The sequence below is a fragment of the Anomalospiza imberbis genome, chromosome 1, assembly GCF_031753505.1.
Source record: "Anomalospiza imberbis isolate Cuckoo-Finch-1a 21T00152 chromosome 1, ASM3175350v1, whole genome shotgun sequence".
NCBI lineage: Eukaryota > Metazoa > Chordata > Aves > Passeriformes > Viduidae > Anomalospiza > Anomalospiza imberbis.
Window position 1 is genome coordinate 7,846,354 of NC_089681.1, and position 8,180 is coordinate 7,854,533.

At 38.8% G+C, this 8,180-nt stretch overlaps 1 long non-coding RNA gene across 1 annotated transcript; it reads left to right on the top strand.

The window, feature by feature from the left end:
• The first annotated feature begins 6,775 nt into the window (after window positions 1-6,775).
• LOC137474981 (uncharacterized) lies at window positions 6,776-7,825 on the top strand. The gene is made up of 3 exons (XR_010999647.1): window positions 6,776-6,854; window positions 7,278-7,470; window positions 7,650-7,825. It is a non-coding gene; the product is annotated as an uncharacterized lncRNA (long non-coding RNA).
• The last annotated feature ends 355 nt before the right edge of the window (window positions 7,826-8,180 follow it).

Sequence of the window (8,180 nt, forward strand, 5' to 3'; positions counted from 1 at the left end):
ATCTAAACCTCCCTGAGTGCAATCTGAGACCTTTTTCCCTTGTCCTATCACTTGTTCCTTGGGAGAAGAGACTGAGCCCCATCCGTCTCCTTTCAGGAGCTGTAGAGAGTGACAAGGTCTCCCCTGAGCCTCCTTTTCTCTGAACACCCTCAGCTCCCTCAGCTGCTCCTCACCAGACTTGTGCTCCAGACCTTTCCCCAGCTCCATTGTCCTTCTCTGGACATGCTCCATCCCCTAAATGTCTTTCTTGCTGTGAGAGGCCCAGAACTGGACACAAGATTCAAGGTGCTACCAGTGCCCAGCAAAGGGAAGGATCACTGCCCTGGTCCTGCTGGTTGCACTGTGCCTGGTTCAAACCTGGATGCCATTGCCCACCTCAGCTCATGTTCAGCTTCTCATCCACACACACCCCCAAGTTCTTCCCCTCAGGGCTGCTCTCGACCCCATTCTCTGCCCACCCTCTATCTGTGCTTGGAATTGCCCAAATCGAGGTGCAGGACTTTGCACTTGGCCTTGTGAAATTCATGAGTTGTGGCTGTAAATGTGATACATGACTATTGAGGGTGTTTTGTTCAAGCCATCTGTAAGCAATATAAGCTTTAATAGTTGTGTCTTAGATCCAGAAGGCCAACATCATTATGTGTGTCTAAGATGAACCTCACTTTAGGCAGCTTTGTGCAAATTTTATAGGTTTCTTAGATTTCATTAACAGTTCAGAGGCCAAGTTGAACTTGGAAAAATCAAATTAACGAAGACAATTTTGTCATTGTTAAATACATCTAATTTACAATAGAGCCTAAAAGGGTGAGGAATAAAATAACCTGGTCAAAGGGGATAGACTTAAAACATCTTTCTTCCATGCTTTTCCTCTCCACATGATAAAAACTCTTCTGGTATATGGAGATCAACCTGATTCTCCTTCAAAACTTTTGCAGCACTCTGTTATCTTGGTGACTATGTAGACCATGATGTGCTTAGACTCCTGGGATGCTGGTATGGCTACAACAACTGCTTATAATTTTGATGAGGCATTACAAGAAATGCAATGTTTTGCAATCTCTAAGTTGGAAGTTATTGACATCCAAAAGCTAGTGTAACACGAGATGTTCAGATGCAGAAAAAATGGACTTTGTGTGTTCACATGCCTTCAGTTACATTTAATAATAGTTAAGAGAATAATTTAAAAAGTGATACCATTTTTCACAGTTAACATTAATTATTTAAGCACTTAAAGAAGGTAGTGCTTTTTGAAATTTAATTTTTTAAATTAATACTTATTTATGTAGATGTATGTGTATATGTAACACACATATTTTTATATCTATCTATCTATCTATCTATCCATAGAATCTCTCTCTCAGCCTCTCTGATTTTCTAGCCTGAAATCCCCAGAAATACAGGGTTGGATGCAGTGATGATGATAAAGCATCAATACGGAGTTAGATTTGAGCTTGGGAATATCATAAATTATTAATAATAAACCATTTAACTCATGATTAGAGGAAAATGTTCCAAAGAGAAGGAAATATATATGTTTCACTTGTCTGGCTACAATGTTACATAACTATAACTAGTCTGTTCTCAAAGGTTCCAGAGGTGCAATACATGCCTCTGATATTAATTATCACTAAATGTTTGAGGAAATATCTCTGCAGCTTCACAGCCATTCTTGTTTAAATGGTGGAGTTGATTGCATTGAGTGATGCTAAAGCAAGGGAAGAACTTGTTTAACCCACTAAAGACAGCCCTGAGGTACACCATGATGGGGTTTAAGGATAGATCACCTAGCCAGTTAAGATTCTATGGTATAAAAAAAAATATTTTAGCATTTGAAGATACATTTTTATTGAAATAAATGAGTGGTTCAAGGAAATTATTGAAGTCTGACAAATTCCTGCATAGTATGACCAAGACAAAATGGATGTTACCAACCACACCCAGACTGAAGATGTGTGTTCCCTCTGTCAACAAGCATTTTACCCTTTTTCACAGAAGTCCAACTGAAAAGAAACACCTGTCTTTATTGCAAGGTGTCTTCTTTGGTGAAGAAACAGGTGAAGCTATAATTCACTAGAACAAAGTTAAAAAGTGTTCAACTATGCCTGAATTTAGTGATATTTTTAAACAGATTTTTTCTTTCATAGAAAGTACATTAATTCCTATGACAACTGTGAAGATAATAAATTTCCCTCTAGTAAAACTTCACTATAGAATTGTTCCACTGTTATTTGGGCTTGTTTACTAACCCCTAGATAATCTGTCTTTGCTGGTGGGTGAGAGAGTTGTGAAACTTCTTAGACAATATTTTTAAAATCCATAGATTAACTGGGTTCTACAAGCAACAATCTCCAGGATTAGATGTTAGGTCAAAATTAGTTCTCTAAATTACCTTCCTAGTCAACGAGTATCAGTTGGTACCTTCATGTTGTGAGTCAACAACCTATGAGGGAGACTAAACTTTTCTACTACTGAAATGAACTGAGTCTGGGCCACAGATGGAAGAAGATCAAGTCCTGATTTATAGGGTATTTCAGGGTTCTCCAATGTTTTTGTATCAACTTCAAGAAAAAACTACTAAAGAAAAGAAAAATGCATTTCAGAAATCTCTTTCTTGCACACATGGATCAGAACTAGGCTTGCCCAGGTACCACAGTACAAGCTGGGTAAAAATGAACAACTCATTTAATTTTAATTATCAACAGGTGTTGTTACCAGCCTGTGGACCTCTGGCACAACCCTTCAGTGTGGGCTGTCCCTTTGTGGGATAAAACAGGTTCTAGAGTTACTGTTTTTATTCACTAATAAGCCTAATTGCATTGTTCAGGTTGGCAAATATTGATACAGAATATTCAAATAAATTTGGTGTTTCCTGCAGGAATGTAAGACCTCAGTACCTATGATGTGCAACAGAATGACAGTAGCAAGAATGACAAAGAATTTCTATTGTATTTGGCTAAAAGGAAAAAGTTGGGACAAGTTTTTGAAACTTATTTAAATAGTTGAACCCAACTGCCTAGACTAAATAGTCTGCTCCCACAATCAGGCAATCCAAAGTCATTCCTGACACAATTTTTTATGATAGGTTTTTTGAGTGTTTTTATAGAAGTTACAAAATTCTGGGTTCCCTTTGGGAATGTTAGCCCCAGAACTGAGATTATAATGCATGCCCTTGCTGGTGGGTCCCTCTAGACACAAATAACCAGACATTCCCACAGAAAAGGTTGTTTCCTTTCCATCTTAAACACTACAGACTCTCAGCTTTTCAGAGACCCATTCTGCTGATCTCATATAGACAAACACTCCAAAGTTAAGCCCACCTTCCCTGGACAAGTTTGCCAAAGGTCATCTACAAATGCAGCTCATTCAAGTCATATTTTACATTTTAGCCTGCTCTGGTTTTGGGTCAGGACATGATACTGGGGGATATAATTGCCCTCTGGGTAAGTGCAAGTAAATATTGATCTTAGAATTCTTTGATTATTCTTGACCACAAATTGCTACCCTTTTTTTTCCAGAGAATTGTGTCAGTTATTTGCAAATAATGAATGAAAAGAGTTAAAACTTTCAGGAATGGATATGCCTCTGCATTTTCTGTATTCCTGGGATCCTAGAAGAATCATTAAATCCTCAAGCCCCTTCTAACACTTGCTTTCAACTAGTAATGGAGAAATGACTCACAAACTAAGCAAAGACTTGCATACTAGCATGCATAGATGACAGATTATCCTCCCCTCATTACCATCACAGAATAACCCAGTGTTTGGAAGAGATTAACTCCTGGGTGAAGAATGACTCTTTAAAATCACACCTAAACAAGACTATTAGTCATGAAAAAAAAAGGTTTTAAATATTTTTAGTCATCAAGCAAAGGTTCTGGGCAAGGAAGACACACCAGGACAGCACAAAAATCTCAGAAGCACAACTGACCTATCAATTGGCAGGCATTCACTTCCCAATATATATGTTTGAAAATGTAATTAGAATGATTTAGCAAAACCATATTACAAGGAGTATTTGTGCTCTGTTCTACTGATGTGTATTTATTAGACACAGTGCCTGCACAATGCTTCCAAGGGGTGATTAGGATACTCCTTAAGTAGGAATGACTTTTTAATAGACCTGTGAGACTGGATTTATCTAATTTTGGTACATGAAAGGTCTCTGTAGTGGTTTAGGCTTCTCTGTTAGGAGTGATCTGACAGAAATTAATATGCAGGTAAGGATTCCATCTCATGTCATCTTGACACCAGCACAAAGATAATTATTTCTATTTTGATACCTTTTCTGTAATATTTTCCGAACAGGAATCTATACCAACATCAGCAATCAATTTCCTCCTATTTCAGCTTTTGAAAGCTAGACAGCACACAAAGATGGGACTCAGATCTGATATGAGATATTTAAACCTAAAAGGCAGATTAATTGGTTTGAATGTACCCATCCAGTGCCATGTTAGGATCATATTAGCTGAGTCCCATCGCTTGTGATCCAGACACAGCTCCTCTTCCACTCAGTGTTGTACTTGTCTTAAAAATAAAGACCTGGGGCTATTTTCTGATCTCTAGGTATTCCATCTAACCTGCACCTAGTCATTCCTAATGCTGTAAGATCTCTGAGGCAGATTTGTATGATTGACAGTACATGGGATGGCTTCAGTGGGTAAGAGGAAGCCAGGTAGGATATCTGTCATGGAATAGGACACCTCAGTCTCACAGTGGAATCTAGATGAGACTTCCATTAGCTGTAAAATGAACTTAAAAACCTGCCCCTCAAGTAGCTGTCTGTGTGTGAACACACGCACACACACACACACACATATATATATATATACACATATATATATATATATTCTATAATCTCAGACAGACATTGACCCCAGTCAAATCAGGAGTCTGTGGGAAAAAAAACAACGACAATCTCTTCAGACTCAGAGAAAAACATCTGATTGTCTAAAGAGAAGATTCATACCAGGTCCTAGTTTAAGAGAAAGAAGTCCTCTGATGTTACATTTACTTTCTAAGGTGATCTATTTTTAATTGTTTTCTTGGAATCCAAACATTTTAGTTTGTAGTATCTTAAAATCAAGGGTATATTTATGCTCTGAATGTGCCATAACTATGTGAAAAAGAACAGCAAGAAGAGATGTTGATAAATGTGTTTATCATGGTTGATAAAATACAAACATATCACATCAAGATAACATTCTACCTGCATGTAGATTTTATAGAAATCTCAGGAAAAATGCAAGGTACCATCCTGATCTCTTTGTTAGGGGTCTCTAGGTAGATGAACTTTCAAGAAGATTTGAATGTTTTAATTCAATCTTTGCTGAAGTTTCTACTGACTTAGTGGGTTCTGGATCCTACCTTAGTGGAAGACTAAGCAGCCTTCTAGGGGCCATGGGGAAAAAAATAACAAAGGATAAATAAAAAGAAAAGGAAAAACAAAAATAATAATTAAAAAGTCAAGAAAATTAATTTGGAAGAAGGCAAGCAATTTTCAAAGTTACAGCAAAGGACGGTGTTAGAAATTGTTTGATTACAAAAACCAAGATACTAAGCTGTAAGCTTACTTTCTACACATATATTTAGGTATTTAGGTGTAGTAACATCTGAAGTAGATCCCTCAGGTAGAGGAAGAGATAAGTGATGAGATATTCTAGTTTTCTAAGAAGACTTGCCGGAGATATAAGGAAAGCAAATTAAGTGAGATTCAGTATGACTCTGGGATTCAGTACTTTGCAGTATGGCCTTTTCTGGAGAAGCTTTTGAGGCTGTCAGATTTCCTTTTCAGGGGTTGAAGACTCAAATTTGAAAGCAGTAAAGTGAACCAATGCTCTGCATATTTAATTGATGGTCCAGAAAGCCTGACAGTATTGGCTAACATGAGGCAGACCTAGAAAATACATTTCATGAATGCAAGACTGTAAAATGCAAAACTGAGCTCCCAGGTGCTGGAGCACTGACTGTCACTGAAGGGTTTCTTCAGAGTTCAAGGCATTTCTTTCAAGAATTGCAACGGCAAGGTTCTTCTCTTCAGGACACTGTCTGCATTGATTTCACCTGGCTGTCCTGCCTGCTTACCCACAGAATGTGCACCACAGAGACAGCCTGGTGCACTTGTCCCACAACAGAAAGCATTGTGTGTCTTCCCCACAAAACTGACCTCCTTAGGACTGGGAGTCTCAGACAGGACAAAACTTCCCTTTGTGAGGGCACAAACACAACCAGTTTCTGTATCTGCAGTGGGAGAAGTGCACTCTGGGTCCCATTTCAGTAGCTGTTCATCACCTCCCATCTAATCCCTCCCATTAGTTTCCTTTCCTATTTGATGCAGAATCAGCAGCCAGCGGCAGATACCATCCTCAAGAGCATTTCAAGAGCAATAATCAGTTTTCCTGCAAAGGGTCAGCACTGATGTGGCACATAAGGGTCCTTGTGCTCATCATTTACACACTCTATCCTTTTGGCTGAGCAGTCAGGGTGTTCAATGAAGTGTCTGCTCTGCCTGGGGGGAGCGCACGGAGCTGGCACGAGGCGAGAGCACACACAGTGCCCTGCTAATGCATCCCACTGCCATCCACTCCTGACAATGCTCTTCCATAATGAACTGGATGAGGGGATTTGCAAGTGCCGCTTCCAATTAAAAATAACACTTCTGCAAAGGCAAAGGAGTGAGGGAATGACTGCAATTCTAATCGAGCTGGAGCAGCTGCCTCATTAGTACATACTCTGTGATTAATATGCCTTTATGACCTGTGCTTATACACCTTAACCTCTTCCTTCTGGAACAAAGAAAACCCCATTCCCACAAGAAGCACTGCTGGTTTTTCAGGGATGCAAGATTGACTCATAGTGAGAAGAATCATATTTTTCCTGTGAGACACAGTTTTACAGCAAAATGGAGTGCAGTCACTTTAAAGGAAGATTTGATGGAGATAAAAGTGACCGAGTCCAACATTTTCAGAAAAATCACCTTTTGCTTCAAATTTCCAGATTTGGGATTAGAAATGTTAAGCCTTTGCCCCCCTCATGTTTCAGAAGGCAAGGAAGCTGTTTCTTAAGAGAAAAAACTGAAAATTAAGGAGATTTCTAATCACTTCCAAAATTCATACTTGGAATGGTGTTTTTATAATAATTAATCCTTAAGGGCTGGACTTCAACAATGCTAATGTCTCTTTCCTAATGCCAGATAAAATGCAGTGCTGAAGACTCAGATGTGACTTTCATGACAGAAACACAGAAATTCATTCATGTTTTATTCTCGTTTCTTCCCAGGCTTGCAGTGGAAAGGGACTTTCACCTCCAGATGACAACTGAGGATCAGCTTCACTAAAGTAATTGTAGGGTTTGCCTTTGACTTAGTAGAAGATCAGATTTTTCAAGTCCATATAAGAGTATTTCAAAAACCAGCCCACATCACAGCAAATCAGGAGTGACATTAGGAAGAGGGAAAAAAGAAACTCAGCAAGTGAGGAATGAACCAGATTTCCTTTAAAAATTCTATAAAATGACTGAGGTTTTCTTAAGCCACAAAGTTCCAGAGATTTTATTTAACAGATAAAACACAAACTGATGATATCTGAATGTTTAGTAAACCCCTAAGCTCCTGCTTTGTGCTCAAGCTGGCATGCTTTTCATTACCCCAAGGTAAACCTTCAGGTACCAACATATTCAGTGATCTGGATGTGCCTTGTAATCAAAATGCTACCTGCCAGAACATTTCTTCCACTAAGTTTTTCAACGTGTCTCATTTTCTTCAGTAATTCCTATAGCTCAGTGGAAGACAATTTATCTTGCATCATCTTTGAAATAAACAATGAATCAGTGAGGTGACTTAGCTAGATTTTAACTTCTCTTGTGTCTGCATTCTCCATGGATTCCCCACTTTTGTGTCACATGCCAGACCATCTAGACACAGCTATGCAATCTCACATTTCACAACAAAGATAATGGTCAGTTGTGGCAACATCTACAACAGTCAGTAGTTGAAAAGGGGGGACCTTGCACACTCTCAGACTTGAGACTGCCTCGATGTAGCTTCTCTGACTGCCCGCATATTTTGCCAGTGATGAAGTTTTCCTATGACTCCTTAAGATTTAAACAGCTGAACACATGAAGTGAGTGAAGAACAGAATGACTGCTCACCCAAGATAGACAACTATAAAGAGCAGGATTAGC